The sequence below is a fragment of the Oncorhynchus gorbuscha genome, linkage group LG06, assembly GCF_021184085.1.
Source record: "Oncorhynchus gorbuscha isolate QuinsamMale2020 ecotype Even-year linkage group LG06, OgorEven_v1.0, whole genome shotgun sequence".
NCBI lineage: Eukaryota > Metazoa > Chordata > Actinopteri > Salmoniformes > Salmonidae > Oncorhynchus > Oncorhynchus gorbuscha.
The window spans coordinates 4,042,891-4,060,181 of NC_060178.1; the positions used below are offsets into that span (position 1 = coordinate 4,042,891).

At 42.0% G+C, this 17,291-nt stretch overlaps 1 pseudogene; it reads right to left on the reverse strand.

Annotated features, from left to right (window-relative positions):
* Positions 1 to 7,994, reverse strand: part of LOC124036970 — a 55,892-nt pseudogene extending 47,898 nt beyond the window's left edge.
* Positions 7,995 to 17,291: the final 9,297 nt, after the last annotated feature.

Below are 17,291 nucleotides of genomic sequence, written 5' to 3' on the forward strand. Positions count from 1 at the left end.
CTACAGATGGGTGGGATTACAGGGATCAGAAGCCCTATCTTCAACCTAGACTTTAGAGAAAGAAAGAATTTCAAAACGGGCACATTCTGCATAATAGTTTGCTAAATGTTTTGGCTAAATATTAGCTTGCTAATGGCTAACCGTGATAGCTAGCTACCTTTTTTGACACACCCACACTTGTAATAACCATATTTTTAATGTCAATCTCGTAATTAGCTAGCTAAGCAGCTATTAGCCACTTAGCCAACTGCTAAACGCGGGAGAGAGAAAATTAGCAAATTCAACTGGAAGGTATCAGCTAGCTAGTTAGCTACAAATCTTCAGGGCTGTCTGGCCCAGGCTAATTCTCCCGGTCAGACTGTAGTTAGCTAATTTAGGTAACTGTACTCCAATTTCATTTATCACACTGATACATCAAGCCAACTGACATTTACTCATGAGGTGCTGACTTGCTGCACCCTCGACAACTACTGTGATTATTATTATTTGACCCTGCTGGTCATTTATGAACATTTGAACATATTGGCCATGTTCTGTTATAATCTCCACCCGGCACAGCGAGAAGAGGACTGGCCATCCCTCATAGCCTGGTTCCTCTCTAGGTTTATAATCTCCAACCGGCACAGCGAGAAGAGGACTGGCCATCCCACAGAGCCTGGTTCCTCTCTAGGTTTATTCCTAGGTTCTGGCCTTTCTAGGGAGTTCTGGTAAGTATAACAGGGTCCTGGTGAGTATTACAGGGTTCTGGTAAGTAAAATGGGGTTCTGGTAAATATTCAAATGTTCTGTAAAGTAAAACAAGGTTCTGGTTAGTATAACAATGTTCTGGTAAGTATAACAGGGTTCTGGTAAGTATAACAGTGTTCTGGTTAGTATAGCAAGGTTTCTGGTAAGTATAGCACGGGTTCTGGTAAGTATAACAGGGTTCTGGTGAGTATAACAGGGTTCTGGTGCGTATACCAAGGTTCTGGCAAGAATAACAAGGTTCTGGCAAGAATAACAAGGTTCTGGCAAGTATAACAGGGTTATGGTAAGTATAACAAGGTTCTGGTAAGAATAACAGGGTTATGGTAAGTATAACAAGGTTCTAGCAAGTATAACACTGTTCTGGCAAGTATAACAAGGTTCTGGCAAGTATAACAAGGTTCTGGCAAGTATAACAAGGTTCTAACAAGGTTCTGACAAGTATAACAAGGTTCTGGCAAGTATAACAAGGTTCTGGTGAGTATAACAAGGTTCTGGCAAGTATAACAAGGTTCTGGCAAGTATAACAAGGTTCTGGCAAGTATAACAAGGTTCTGGTGAGTATAACAGGGATCTGGTAAGTATAACAAGGTTCTGGCAAGTATAACAAGGTTCTGGCAAGTATAACAAGGTTCTGGCAAGTATAACAAGGTTCTGGTGAGTATAACAGGTTCTGGTAAGTATAACAAGGTTCTGGTGAGTATAACAGGGATCTGGTAAGTATAACAAGGTTCTGGCAAGTATAACAAGGTTCTGGCAAGTATAACAAGGTTCTGGCAAGTATAACAAGGTTCTGGTGAGTATAGCACGGGTTCTGGTAAGTATAACAGGGTTCTGGTGAGTATAACAAGGTTCTGGCAAGTATAACAAGGTTCTGGCAAGTATAACAAGGTTCTAGCAAGTATAACAAGGTTCTGGCAAGTATAACAAGGGTTCTGGTAAGTATAACAAGGTTATGGTGAGTATAACAGGGTTCTGATAAGTATAACAAGGTTCTGGCAAGTATAACAAGGTTCTGGCAAGTATAACAGGGTTCTGGTGAGTATAACAGGGTTCTGGTAAGTATAACAAGGTTTCTGGTAAGTATAACAAGGTTCTGGCAAGTATAATAGGGTTCTGGTAAGTATAACAAGGTTTCTGGCAAGTAAAACAGGGTTCTGGTAAGTATTAAAATTTTATGTTAAGTACAACAAGGTTCTGGTAAGTATAACACGGTTCTGGCAAGTATAACACAGTTCTGGTAAGAATAACAAGGTTATGGCAAGTATAACAAGGTTCTGGTAAGTATAACAAGGTTCTGGTAAGTATAACAAGGTTCTGGCAAGTATAACAAGGTTCTGGCAAGTATAACAGGGTTCTGGTGAGTATAACAGGGTTCTGGTAAGTATAACAAGGTTCTGGTAAGTATAACAAGGTTCTGGTAATATATTAACAACCAGTCTGATCTATTAACCAACATAACTACCAGTCTGATCTATTCACCAACATAACTACCAGTCTGATCTATTCACCAACATAACTACCAGTCTGATCTATTAACCACATAACTACCAGTCTGATCTATTAACCAACATAACTACCAGTCTGATCTATTAACCAACATAACTACCAGTCTGATCTATTCACCAACATAACTACCAGTCTGATCTATTAACCAACATAACTACCAGTCTGATCTATTAACCAACATAACTACCAGTCTGATCTATTAACCACATAACTACCAGTCTGATCTATTAACCACATAACTACCAGTCTGATCTATTAACCAACATAACTACCAGTCTGATCTATTAACCAACATAACTACCAGTCTGATCTATTAACCAACATAACTACCAGTCTGATCTATTAACCAACATAACTACCAGTCTGATCTATTAACCAACATAACTACCAGTCTGATCTATTCACCAACATAACTACCAGTCTGATCTATTAACCAACATAACTACCAGTCTGATCTATTCACCAACATAACTACCAGTCTGATCTATTAACCAACATAACTACCAGTCTGATCTATTAACCACATAACTACCAGTCTGATCTATTAACCAACATAACTACCAGTCTGATCTATTAACCATAACTACCAGTCTGATCTATTAACCAACATAACTACCAGTCTGATCTATTAACCAACATAACTACCAGTCTGATCTATTAAGCAACATAACTACCAGTCTGATCTATTAACCCTACCAGTCTGATCTATTAACCAACATAACTACCAGTCTGATCTATTAACCAACATAACTACCAGTCTGATCTATTAACCCTACCAGTCTGATCTATTAACCAACATAACTACCAGTCTGATCTATTAACCAACATAACTACCAGTCTGATCTATTAACCCTACCAGTCTGATCTATTAACCAACATAACTACCAGTCTGATCTATTAACCAACATAACTACCAGTCTGATCTATTAACCAACATAACTACCAGTCTGATCTATTAACCACATAACTACCAGTCTGATCTATTAACCACATAACTACCAGTCTGATCTATTAACCAACATAACTACCAGTCTGATCTATTAACCAACATAACTACCAGTCTGATCTATTAACCAACATAACTACCAGTCTGATCTATTAACCACATAACTACCAGTCTGATCTATTAACCACATAACTACCAGTCTGATCTATTAACCAACATAACTACCAGTCTAATCTATTCACCACATAACTACCAGTCTGATCTATTAACCACATAACTACCAGTCTGATCTATTAACCAACATAACTACCAGTCTGATCTATTCACCAACATAACTACCAGTCTAATCTATTCACCACATAACTACCAGTCTGATCTATTAACCAACATAACTACCAGTCTGATCTATTAACCAACATAACTACCAGTCTGATCTATTAACCAACATAACTACCAGTCTGATCTATTAACCAACATAACTACCAGTCTGATCTATTAACCAACATAACTACCAGTCTGATCTATTAACCAACATAACTACCAGTCTGATCTATTCACCAACATAACTACCAGTCTGATCTATTAACCAACATAACTACCAGTCTGATCTATTCACCAACATAACTACCAGTCTGATCTATTAACCAACATAACTACCAGTCTGATCTATTAACCACATAACTACCAGTCTGATCTATTAACCAACATAACTACCAGTCTGATCTATTAACCACATAACTACCAGTCTGATCTATTAACCAACATAACTACCAGTCTGATCTATTAACCAACATAACTACCAGTCTGATCTATTAAGCAACATAACTACCAGTCTGATCTATTAACCCTACCAGTCTGATCTATTAACCAACATAACTACCAGTCTGATCTATTAACCAACATAACTACCAGTCTGATCTATTAACCCTACCAGTCTGATCTATTAACCAACATAACTACCAGTCTGATCTATTAACCAACATAACTACCAGTCTGATCTATTAACCCTACCAGTCTGATCTATTAACCAACATAACTACCAGTCTGATCTATTAACCAACATAACTACCAGTCTGATCTATTAACCAACATAACTACCAGTCTGATCTATTAACCACATAACTACCAGTCTGATCTATTAACCACATAACTACCAGTCTGATCTATTAACCAACATAACTACCAGTCTGATCTATTAACCAACATAACTACCAGTCTGATCTATTAACCAACATAACTACCAGTCTGATCTATTAACCACATAACTACCAGTCTGATCTATTAACCACATAACTACCAGTCTGATCTATTAACCAACATAACTACCAGTCTAATCTATTCACCACATAACTACCAGTCTGATCTATTAACCACATAACTACCAGTCTGATCTATTAACCAACATAACTACCAGTCTGATCTATTCACCAACATAACTACCAGTCTAATCTATTCACCACATAACTACCAGTCTGATCTATTAACCAACATAACTACCAGTCTGATCTATTAACCACATAACTACCAGTCTGATCTATTAACCACATAACTACCAGTCTGATCTATTAACCACATAACTACCAGTCTAATCTATTCACCAACATAACTACCAGTCTGATCTATTAACCACATAACTACCAGTCTGATCTATTAACCAACATAACTACCAGTCTGATCTATTAACCAACATAACTACCAGTCTGATCTATTAACCAACATAACTACCAGTCTGATCTATTCACCAACATAACTACCAGTCTGATCTATTAACCAACATAACTACCAGTCTGATCTATTAACCAACATAACTACCAGTCTGATCTATTAACCAACATAACTACCAGTCTGATCTATTAACCAACATAACTACCAGTCTGATCTATTCACCAACATAACTACCAGTCTGATCGATTAACCAACATAATTACCAGTCTGATCGATTAACCACATAACTACCAGTCTGATCTATTAACCAACATAACTACCAGTCTGATCTATTAACCAACATAACTACCAGTCTGATCTATTAACCCTACCAGTCTGATCTATTAACCACATAACTACCAGTCTGATCTATTAACCACATAACTACCAGTCTAATCTATTCACCAACATAACTACCAGTCTGATCTATTAACCACATAACTACCAGTCTGATCTATTAACCAACATAACTACCAGTCTGATCTATTAACCAACATAACTACCAGTCTGATCTATTAACCAACATAACTACCAGTCTGATCTATTCACCAACATAACTACCAGTCTGATCTATTAACCAACATAACTACCAGTCTGATCTATTAACCAACATAACTACCAGTCTGATCTATTAACCAACATAACTACCAGTCTGATCTATTAACCAACATAACTACCAGTCTGATCTATTCACCAACATAACTACCAGTCTGATCGATTAACCAACATAATTACCAGTCTGATCGATTAACCACATAACTACCAGTCTGATCTATTAACCAACATAACTACCAGTCTGATCTATTAACCAACATAACTACCAGTCTGATCTATTAACCCTACCAGTCTGATCTATTAACCAACATAACTACCAGTCTAATCTATTCACCACATAACTACCAGTCTGATCTATTAACCAACATAACTACCAGTCTGATCTATTAACCAACATAACTACCAGTCTGATCTATTAACCCTACCAGTCTGATCTATTAACCACATAACTACCAGTCTGATCTATTAACCAACATAACTACCAGTCTGATTTATTCACCAACATAACTACCAGTCTAATCTATTCACCAACATAACTACCAGTCTGATCTATTAACCAACATAACTACCAGTCTGATCTATTAACCAACATAACTACCAGTCTGATCTATTCACCAACATAACTACCAGTCTGATCTATTCACCAACATAACTACCAGTCTGATCTATTAACCCTACCAGTCTGATCTATTAACCACATAACCACCAGTCTGATCTATTAACCAACATAACTACCAGTCTGATTTATTCACCAACATAACTACCAGTCTAATCTATTCACCAACATAACTACCAGTCTGATCTATTAACCAACATAACTACCAGTCTGATCTATTAACCAACATAACTACCAGTCTGATCTATTCACCAACATAACTACCAGTCTGATCTATTCACCAACATAACTACCAGTCTGATCTATTAACCCTACCAGTCTGATCTATTAACCACATAACTACCAGTCTGATCTATTAACCAACATAACTACCAGTCTGATTTATTCACCAACATAACTACCAGTCTAATCTATTCACCAACATAACCACCAGTCTGATCTATTAACCAACATAACTACCAGTCTGATCTATTCACTAACATAACTACCAGTCTGATCTATTAACCACATAACTACCAGTCTAATCTATTCACCACATAACTACCAGTCTGATCTATTAACCAACATAACTACCAGTCTAATCTATTAACCAACATAACTACCAGTCTGATCTATTAACCAACATAACTACCAGTCTGATCTATTCACCAACATAACTACCAGTCTGATCTATTAACCAACATAACTACCAGTCTGATCTATTAACCAACATAACTACCAGTCTGATCTATTAACCAACATAACTACCAGTCTGATCTATTCACCAACATAACTACCAGTCTGATCTATTAACCAACATAACTACCAGTCTGATCTATTAACCACATAACTACCAGTCTAATCTATTCACCACATAACTACCAGTCTGATCTATTCACCAACATAACTACCAGTCTGATCTATTAACCAACATAACTACCAGTCTGATCTATTAACCAACATAACTACCAGTCTGATCTATTAACCAACATAACTACCAGTCTGATCTATTCACCAACATAACTACCAGTCTGATCTATTAACCAACATAACTACCAGTCTGATCTATTAACCAACATAACTACCAGTCTGATCTATTCACCAACATAACTACCAGTCTGATCTATTAACCAACATAACTACCAGTCTAATCTATTAACCAACATAACTACCAGTCTAATCTATTCACCACATAACTACCAGTCTGATCTATTAACCAACATAACTACCAGTCTAATCTATTCACCACATAACGTTAGCTATCAGCTAACAATAACAATATGAGCTTACGACTTCCACTGTACCGTTTTCGTACACAAATTAAATTAATTCCCTACAACAAATCAAGTAAATCATCAAAATAAATTCGATTTCAACTATATGTAACCCGCGGAGATTAGTTTACTACATAAATACGTCATTTTATTTTAGTTTTTTTTGTGTTATTATTTCGGGATACGCTTTACCTTCAGTTGCGCACTCTCCGCCATCTTGTAACTTTTAGCGCATGCGTGATCAGGGTTGCCAGCCCCCTCCAGGTCAAACACATGTATAGATATCAATGACCACTCAAAACCAGCCCACAAATAACTGAAAACTAGTCCAAAATTGTTTGTTTTTTTAGCAGCAAGCTACGATTTGCCACATTTATCTAATACAGAAGATGACAATCTACAGCAAATAGAGCCCCACAGTGGTGGTGTCTTACTACCAATGAAACCATTTATCTCTTGACTGTTTTCAATCGTTTTTTTCTACCATACATTTTCTTCACCCGTAGGGGATTTTAGAAACACTTCCCACAAGGGCTATGTTTCATGTAGGCTTACCCTGGCGTGCCGTTTTGATAACCATGTAAATCTCTCTTCAGACAAGGTGACGTTTATCAATAAATTCATCTCTTATTTACTCTCAGATTCGAAAATGCTAATTGGGAGCAAAGTAGACGTCATGCAAAACTACAAATCCCAGCATGCTCCTTGCGCGTCATCTCTCGCTGACACCTTTATTAACAAGTAGTGTCAATTTAAACTTGCACAAGACAGTTCACAGAATTGTCCATTTTAAAGAAATGTTGCCAATTTATTCGTTACTACATTTAGCTAACATTAGATAGTTAATCCAGAGATTCTTACCCTTGCCTCCATTCGACAGTCATGTCCAGATCATCATGGCATTTGTAGTTCTTTGTGAAAGCATCTGATTAGGGTTTCATTTTTTGGGAAGGGGGAGGGGTAAATACAGGCGAATATATTGATAAAAGTCACCTTGTCCTTACATGCCAGGGTCCTTCCGAGTGGCGCAGGGGTCTACAGCCACTGCATAGCAGTGCTTGAGGTGTCACTACAGACCCGGGTTGATCCCAGGCTGTGTCGCAACTGGCTGTGACCGGGGTCTCATAGGGTGGTGCACATTCTTAATTCTTAATTGCAAATGATTAAATCTTTCCAATAGAAGAAAAAAAACTATTTAGTTACAAATGTAACTTTAATTAAATGAGTTGACTCTTCACAATGGATCATTTCACTGAACAACCAAAGGGAATATTGAATGATTCATAGCATCTCCCCAAAAATATTTTCAACTTACATCAGTAAAATGATAGTTTACAAACTAAAGCTTTGGTTGTCTTGCTCTCAGGCATCCATGTCTTCTCCCTGGACCTCCTCAATGTCCACCTCTTGAACATCAGACTCTGAGGCCTCATCTTCACTGTCACTTTCCAACCTTGTTGAGGATGGCTCGTTGTCAGGCTCAAAAAGCCTACAATATTTCCAGATGGCCACCAAATTTTCAAAACTTGTATTGGTCAGCCTGTTGCGGCAAACAAGGACCAGTTACGCTCTGAGGCGGCTGATGTCGGTGGGATTTGGAGGATGATGATGGAGGCAACAGGGGAAAGAGCCTCAGTTCCACAAAGTCCCTTCCACCAGGTGGCTGATGAGATATGTTGGCACGACTGCCATATTGCATCTCCATCCCAAAGCCCTTGCTCTGAAGTGTACTTCGCCAGACTGCCAAGAACCTTGCCCTCATCCAGGCCACGGTGGCGAAACACGGTAGTGATGACACTGTGGGCCTTGTTGATCTCTGCACCAGACAGGATGCTCTTTTTTAAATGTTATTTATCTGTTATCTTGCCAGCATACTTGGGCTTCAGGCAGAAGTCTTCGCTTTTTGAAGGATTTCAGAACTGCAGTTTGCTTGGAGAAACAGTGAGGTGGGCAGGGCAGTACTGATTACTTCTCTTACATCTGTAAGCAGAGTCTGAACATCAGACAGGATGACATTGTCTCCCACAATCCGTGCAATGGCTACTGCAATAGGTTTCAGGCTGCTTACCACACGCTCCTAAAATACATCATCCAGGAGGATCCACTTGATGGGGCGGCAGGGTAGCCCAGTGTTCCCAGGCCGTCATTGAAAATAAGAATTTGTTCTTAACTGACTTGCCTGGTAAAAATAAAAAATGGGGCTGTCCATTGAATAAGTCATGATCATGACTGCCTGCTGCAGCGCTCTCTCTCTCTCTCTGTCTCTCTCTCTGTCTCTGTCTCTCTGTCTCTCTCTCTCTCTGTCTCTGTCTCTCTCTCTCTCTCTCTCTCTCTCTCTCTGTCTCTGTCTCTCTCCCTCTCTCTCCTCTCTCTCTCTCTCTCTCTCTCTCTCTCTCTCTGTCTCTGTCTCTCTGTCTCTCTGTCTCTCTCTCTCTCTGTCTCTGTCTCTCTCTCTCTCTCTCTCTCTGTCTCTCTCTGTCTCTGTCTCTCTCCCTCTCTCTCCCTCTCTCTCTCTCTGTCTCTCTCTCTCTCTCTCTCTCTCTCTCTCTCTCTCTCTCTCTCTCTCTCTCTCTCTCTCTCTCTCTCTCTCTCTCTCTCTCTCTCTCTCTCTCTCTCTCTCTCTCTCTCTCTCTCTCTCTCTCTCTCTCTCTCTCTCTGTCTCTCTCTCTGTCTCTCTCTGTCTCTGTCTCTCTCTCTCCTCTGTCTCCCTCTGTCTCTCTCTCTCTCTGTCTCTCTCTCTGTCTCTCTCTCTCTCTCTGTCTGTCTCTCTCTCTCTCTCTCTCTCTCTCTCTCTGTCTCTCTCTCTCTCTCTCTCTCTCTCTCTCTCTCTCTCTCTCTCTCTCTCTCTCTCTCTCTCTCTCTCTCTCTCTCTCTCTCTCTCTCTCTCTCTCTCTCTCTCTCTCTCTCTCTCTCTCTCTGTCTCTCTGTCTCTCTCTCTCTCTCTCTCTCTCTCTCTCTCTCTCTCTCTCTCTCTCTCTCTCTCTCTCTCTCTCTCTCTCTCTCTCTCTCTCTCTCTCTCTCTCTCTCTCTCTCTCTCTCTCAACACTGTGCTCAACACATACACACCCTTCCGGCCCTAATCTTCCCTGCCCATGTATCACTCACTCACTCATTTACTCAGTAACAGCCACACTGCCTGATAGTCAGCAGGAACGGGCCACAGTGAAATGTCTTGCTCTCACAATTGACCAGAAGATGGCGTTCTCACACCACATAAATCAATAGACTGTAGCCTATATATAAATCAATAAACTGTATGTAGCCTATATATAAATCAATAGACTGTAGTCTGTATATCAATCAATAGCCCCACTATTACCAGTCTGTCTCCACTATGACAAGCTATAGGTCCACTATTACCGGTCTGTCACCACTATGACAAGCTATAGCACCACTATTACCAGTATGTCACCACTATGACAAGCTATAGGTCCACTATTACCGGTCTGTCACCACTATGACAAGCTATAGCACCACTATTACCAGTATGTCACCACTATGACAAGCTATAGCACCACTATTACCAGTATGTCACCACTATGACAAGCTATAGCACCACTATTACCAGTATGTCACCACTATGACAAGCTATAGCACCACTATTACCAGTATGTCACCACTATGACAAGCTATAGCCCCACTATTACCAGTGCATTTGTGTAAGTTCAATCGTTATAACACATCCGTGATATTGTGTTATGTTATTATTTCACGAAAATATCAGCGTGAGAATCCCAAACAAGGTATTTTATTACACATTGAAGTCATTTAGGGGTTTAAAGTTTAAAGTGCATTACATCGAGAGAATAGAAAGTTGTGGGATGAACAAAGAGCAAACCGTGGTAATGAATAAACAACGTTAAGAAATGAAATCAAAACGTAAACTACGCACATTCAAATAATAACATAATACTTCCATAAAGACATTTGACTAACAACTATCACAGGATACAGATTCATTGCACTTTGCCTCTAAATATATATATATATATATATAAATGCTTAATAAAAGTTATGGTATAAATAAAAATGTATTTGATGTGGTGTTTTATAATTTTATATAAATTATACATTGAGTCTGAATTGACACGCCCCCCAATATGTTATCGTTAATTACAGACCAGTGACAATGCTGATCTAGGATCAGGTCTGTCCATGTCCAGTCATTAAAAGTCAGAAAGCATCTGAGTAGCAGTGCTGATCTAGGATCAGGTCCGTCCATGTCCAGTCATTAAAAGTCACAAAGCATCTGAGTAGCAGTGCTGATCTAGGATCAGGTCCGTCCATGTCCAGTCATTAAAAGTCACAAAGCATCTGAGTAGCAGTGCTGATCTAGGATCAGGTCAGTCCATGTTCATAATAATATTATGTATCTTGATCTAAAATGCGAAGCTGATCCTAGATCATTACTCAGACAAGGGTTGCAAAATTATTTCCCAAAATACCCAGCATTTCCAGAGATCCCGTTTGGAAGATTGATGGAATCAGGATGGAATCCAGGAAATCAGGTAATCCAGGAATAATCCAACCGGGATTACTGGAGAACCTTGGAATTTTGGGGAAAGTCACTGGAAATGTGCTACCCTAACTCAGACACTTCCTCTTTCGTATTTAGGCAGCTGTAGTCTTCAGGTTGGTCTGTAGTCTTTGGGGCGGTAGTAGTCTTGGGGGTGGTAGTAGTCTTAGGGGTGGTAGTAGTCCTGGGGGCGGTAGTAGTCTTGGGGGTGGTAGTAGTCTTGGGGGCGGTAGTAGTCTTGGGGGTGGTAGTAGTCTTGGGGGTGGTAGTAGTCTTGGGGGTGGTAGTAGTCTTGTGGGCAGTAGTAGTCTTGGGGGCGGTAGTAGTCTTGGGGGTGGTAGTAGTCTTGTGGGCAGTAGTAGTCTTGGGGTGGTAGTAGTCTTGGGGGTGGTAGTAGTCTTGGGGGTGGTAGTAGTCTTGTCAGTAGTAGTCTTGGGGGCGGTAGTAGTCTTGGGGGTGGTAGTAGTCTTTGGGCAGTAGTAGTCTTGGGGGTGGTAGTAGTCTTGTGGGCAGTAGTAGTCTTGGGGGTGGTAGTAGTCTTGGGGGCGGTAGTAGTCTTGGGGGTGGTAGTAGTCTTGGGGGCGGTAGTAGTCTTGGGGGCGGTAGTAGTCTTGGGGGTGGTAGTAGTCTTGTGGGCAGTAGTAGTCTTGGGGGCGGTAGTAGTCTTGGGGGTGGTAGTAGTCTTGTGGGCAGTAGTAGTCTTGGGGGTGGTAGTAGTCTTTGGGGTGGTAGTAGTCTTGGGGGTGGTAGTAGTCTTGTGGGCAGTAGTAGTCTTGGGGGCGGTAGTAGTCTTGGGGGCGGTAGTAGTCTTGGGGGTGGTAGTAGTCTTGTGGGCAGTAGTAGTCTTGGGGGCGGTAGTAGTCTTTGGGTGGTAGTAGTCTTGGGGTGGTAGTATTCTTGGGGGTGGTAGTAGTCTTGGTAGTAGTCTTTGGGTGGTAGTAGTCTTGGGGGTGGTAGTAGTCTTGTGGGCAGTAGTAGTCTTGGGGGTGGTAGTAGTCTTTGGGGTGGTAGTATTCTTGGGGGTGGTAGTAGTCTTGTGGGCAGTAGTAGTCTTGGGGGTGGTAGTAGTCTTTGGGGTGGTAGTAGTCTTGGGGGTGGTAGTAGTCTTTGGGGTGGTAGTAGTCTTGGGGGTGGTAGTAGTCTTGGGGGTGGTAGTATTCTTGGGGGTGGGTAGTCTTGTGGGTGGTAGTAGTCTTTGGGGTGGTAGTAGTCTTGGGGGTGGTAGTAGTCTTGGGGGTGGTAGTATTCTTGGGGGTGGTAGTAGTCTTGTGGGCAGTAGTAGTCTTGGGGGTGGTAGTAGTCTTTGGGGTGGTAGTAGTCTTGGGGGTGGTAGTAGTCTTGGGGGTGGTAGTAGTCTTTGGGGTGGTAGTAGTCTTGGGGTGGTAGTAGTCTTGGGGGTGGGTAGTAGTCTTGTGGGCAGTAGTAGTCTTGGGGTGGTAGTAGTCTTGGGGTGGTAGTAGTCTTGGGGGTGGTAGTAGTCTTGTGGGCAGTAGTAGTCTTGGGGGCGGTAGTAGTCTTGGGGGCGGTAGTAGTCTTGGGGGTGGTAGTAGTCTTGGGGGTGGTAGTATTCTTGGGGGTGGTAGTAGTCTTGTGGGCGGTAGTAGTCTTTGGGTGGTAGTAGTCTTGTGGGCAGTAGTAGTCTTTGGGTGGTAGTAGTCTTGGGGGTGGTAGTAGTCTTGTGGGCAGTAGTAGTCTTTGGGTGGTAGTAGTCTTGGGGGTGGTAGTAGTCTTTGGGTGGTAGTAGTCTTGTGGGCGGTAGTAGTCTTGTGGGCAGTAGTAGTCTTGGGGGTGGTAGTAGTCTTGGGTGCGGTAGTAGTCTTGGGGGTGGTAGTAGTCCTGGGGTTGGTAGTAGTCTTGGGGGTGGTAGTAGTCTTGGGGGTGGTAGTAGTCTTGGGGGTGGTAGTAGTCTTGTGGGCAGTAGTAGTCTTGGGGGTGGTAGTAGTCTTGGGGGTGGTAGTAGTCTTGGGGGTGGTAGTAGTCTTGTGGGCAGTAGTAGTCTTGGGGGTGGTAGTAGTCTTGGGGGTGGTAGTAGTCTTGGGGGTGGTAGTAGTCTTGGGGGTAATAGTAGTCTTGGGGGTGGTAGTAGTCTTGGGGGTGGTAGTAGTCTTGGGGGTGGTAGTAGTCTTGGGGGCGGTAGTAGTCTTGGGGGCGGTAGTAGTCTTGGGGGTGGTAGTAGTCTTAGGGGTGGTAGTAGTCCTGGGTTGATAGTAGTCTTTGGGGGCGGTAGTAGTCTTGGGGGCGGTAGTAGTCTTGGGGGCGGTAGTAGTCCTGGGGTTGGTAGTAGTCTTGGGGGTGGTAGTAGTCCTGGGGGTGGTAGTAGTCTTGGGGGTGGTAGTAGTCTTGCGGGCAGTAGTAGTCTTGGGGTGGTAGTAGTCTTGGGGGTGGTAGTAGTCTTGGGGGCGGTAGTAGTCTTGGGGGCGGTAGTAGTCTTGGGGGTGGTAGTAGTCCTGGGGTTGGTAGTAGTCTTGGGGGTGGTAATAGTCTTGGGGGTGGTAGTAGTCTTTGGGTGGTAGTAGTCTTGGGGTGGTAGTAGTCTTGGGGGTGGTAGTAGTCTTGGGGGTGGTAGTAGTCTTTGGGGTGGTAGTAGTCTTGGGGGTAATAGTAGTCTTGGGGGTGGTAGTAGTCTTGGGGGTGGTAGTAGTCTTTGGGTGGTAGTAGTCTTGGGGTGGTAGTAATCTTGGGGGTGGTAGTAGTCTTGGGGGTGGTAGTAGTCTTTGGGGTGGTAGTAGTCTTGGGGGTAATAGTAGTCTTGGGGGTGGTAGTAGTCTTGGGGGTGGTAGTAGTCTTGGGGGTGGTAGTAGTCTTGGGGGCGGTAGTAGTCTTGGGGGTGGTAGTAGTCTTGGGGGTGGTAGTAGTCTTGTGGGCGGGGCGGTAGTAGTCTTTGGGTGGTAGTAGTCTTGGGGGTGGTAGTAGTCTTGGGGGCGGTAGTAGTCTTTGGGTGGTAGTAGTCTTGGGGGTGGTAGTAGTCTTGGGGGCGGTAGTAGTCTTTGGGTGGTAGTAGTCTTGGGGGTGGTAGTAGTCTTGTGGGCGGGGGCGGTAGTAGTCTTTGGGTGGTAGTAGTCTTGGGGGTGGTAGTAGTCTTTGGGGTGGTAGTAGTCTTGGGGGTGGTAGTAGTCTTGGGGGTGGTAGTAGTCTTTGGGTGGTAGTAGTCTTGGGGGTGGTAGTAGTCTTTGGGGTGGTAGTAGTCTTGGGGGTGGTAGTAGTCTTGGGGGTGGTAGTAGTCTTGGGGGTGGTAGTAGTCTTGGGGGTGGTAGTAGTCTTTGGGGTGGTAGTAGTCTTCGGGTGGTAGTAGTCTTGGGGGTGGTAGTAGTCTTGGGGGTGGTAGTAGTCTTGGGGGTGGTAGTAGTCTTGTGGGCGGTAGTAGTCATGGGGGCGGTAGTAGTCTTGGGGGTGGTAGTATTCTTGGGGGTGGTAGTAGTCTTGGGGGCGGTAGTAGTCTTGGGGGCGGTAGTAGTCTTGGGGGCGGTAGTAGTCTTGGGGGTGGTAGTAGTCTTGTGGGCGGTAGTAGTCTTGGGGGCGGTAGTAGTCTTGGGGGCGGTAGTAGTCTTGGGGGTGGTAGTAGTCTTGGGGGCGGTAGTAGTCTTTGGGGCGATAGTAGTCTTCGGGTGGTGGTAGTCCTGTGGGTAGAAGTATCCTTGCTTTCCAGACTGACGGACGGTAGTAGTCTTTGGGGCGATAGTAGTCTTCGGGTGGTGGTAGTCCTGTGGGTAGAAGTATCCTTGCTTTCCAGACTGACGGGGCTCCATGGCGGACTGTGGGAAGGGACTAGGGTGGTAGTAGTCTTGCTTTCCAGACTGACGGGGCTCCACGGCGGACTGTGGGAAAGGACTAAGGTGGTAGAAGAGGAGGTTTGAAGGAGCAGGTTCCAGTGCAGTGTCGAGGAGTCAGCATCTTACAGGAGAAATGTTGTAGCGCGTTGTGAGCTTCTGGGAAGAAAGAGAATAGATCACTAAATAGATCCACTAGATGAAGTAAGGGCATAGATGCACTAGATGAAGGATGGGAATAGATCACTAAATAGATCCACTAGATGAAGAAAGGGAATAGATTCACTAGATGAAGAAAAGGAATAGATCACTAAATAGATCCACTAGATGTAGAGAGGGAATAGATTCACTAGATGAAGAACAGGAATAGATCACTAAATAGATCCACTAGATGAAGAAAGGGAATAGATTCACTAGATGAAGGATGGGAATAGATCACTAAATAGATCCACTAGATGAAGAAAGGGAATAGATTCACTAGATGAAGGATAGGAATAGATCACTAAATAGATCCACTAGATGAAGAAAGGGAATAGATTCACTAGATGAAGGATGGGAATAGATCACTAAATAGATCCACTAGATGAAGAAAGGGAATAGATTCACTAGATGAAGAAAGGGAATAAATCCACTAGATGAAGTAAAAAATAGATCACTAAATAGATCCACTAGATGAAGAAGGGAATAGTTCCACTAGATGAAGGAAGGGAATAGATCACTAAATAGATCCACTAGATGAAGAAAGGGAATAGATCCACTAGATGAAGAAAAGGAATAGATCACTAAATAGATCCACTAGATGAAGAAAGGGAATAGATCACTAAATAGATCCACTAGATGAAGAAAGGGAATAGATCCACTAGATGAAGAAAGGGAATAAATCCACTAGATGAAGAAAGGGAATAGATCACTAAATAGATCCACTAGATGAAGTAAGGGAATAGATCACTAAATAGATCCACTAGATGAAAAAAGGAATAGATCACTAAATAGATCCACTAGATGAAAAAAAGGAATAGATCACTAAATAGATCCACTAGATGAAGGGAATAGATCACTAAATAGATCCACTAGATGAAGTAAGGGAATAGATCACTAAATAGATCCACTAGATGAAGTAAGGGAATAGATCACTAAATAGATCCACTAGATGAAAAAAAAGAATAGATCACTAAATAGATCCACTAGATGAAGGGAATAGATCACTAAATAGATCCACTAGATGAAAAAAAGGAATAGATCACTAAATAGATCCACTATATGAAGGGAATAGATCACTAAATAGATCCACTAGATGAAGAAAGGGAATAGATCCACTAGATGAAAAAAAGGAATAGATCACTAAATAGATCCACTAGATGAAGGGAATATATCACTAAATAGATCCACTAGATGAAGGGAATAGATCATTAAATAGATCCACTAGATGAAGAAAGGGAATAGATCACTAAAAAGATCCAATAGATGAAGTAAGGGAATAGATCACTAAATAGATCCACTAGATGAAAAAAAAGGAATAGATCACTAAATAGATCCACTAGATGAAGGGAATAGATCACTAAATAGATCCACTAGATGAAGAAAGGGAATAGATCCACTAGATGAAAAAAAGGAATAATTCACTAAATAGATCCACTAGATGAAGGGAATAGATCACTAAATAGATCCACTAGATGAAGGGA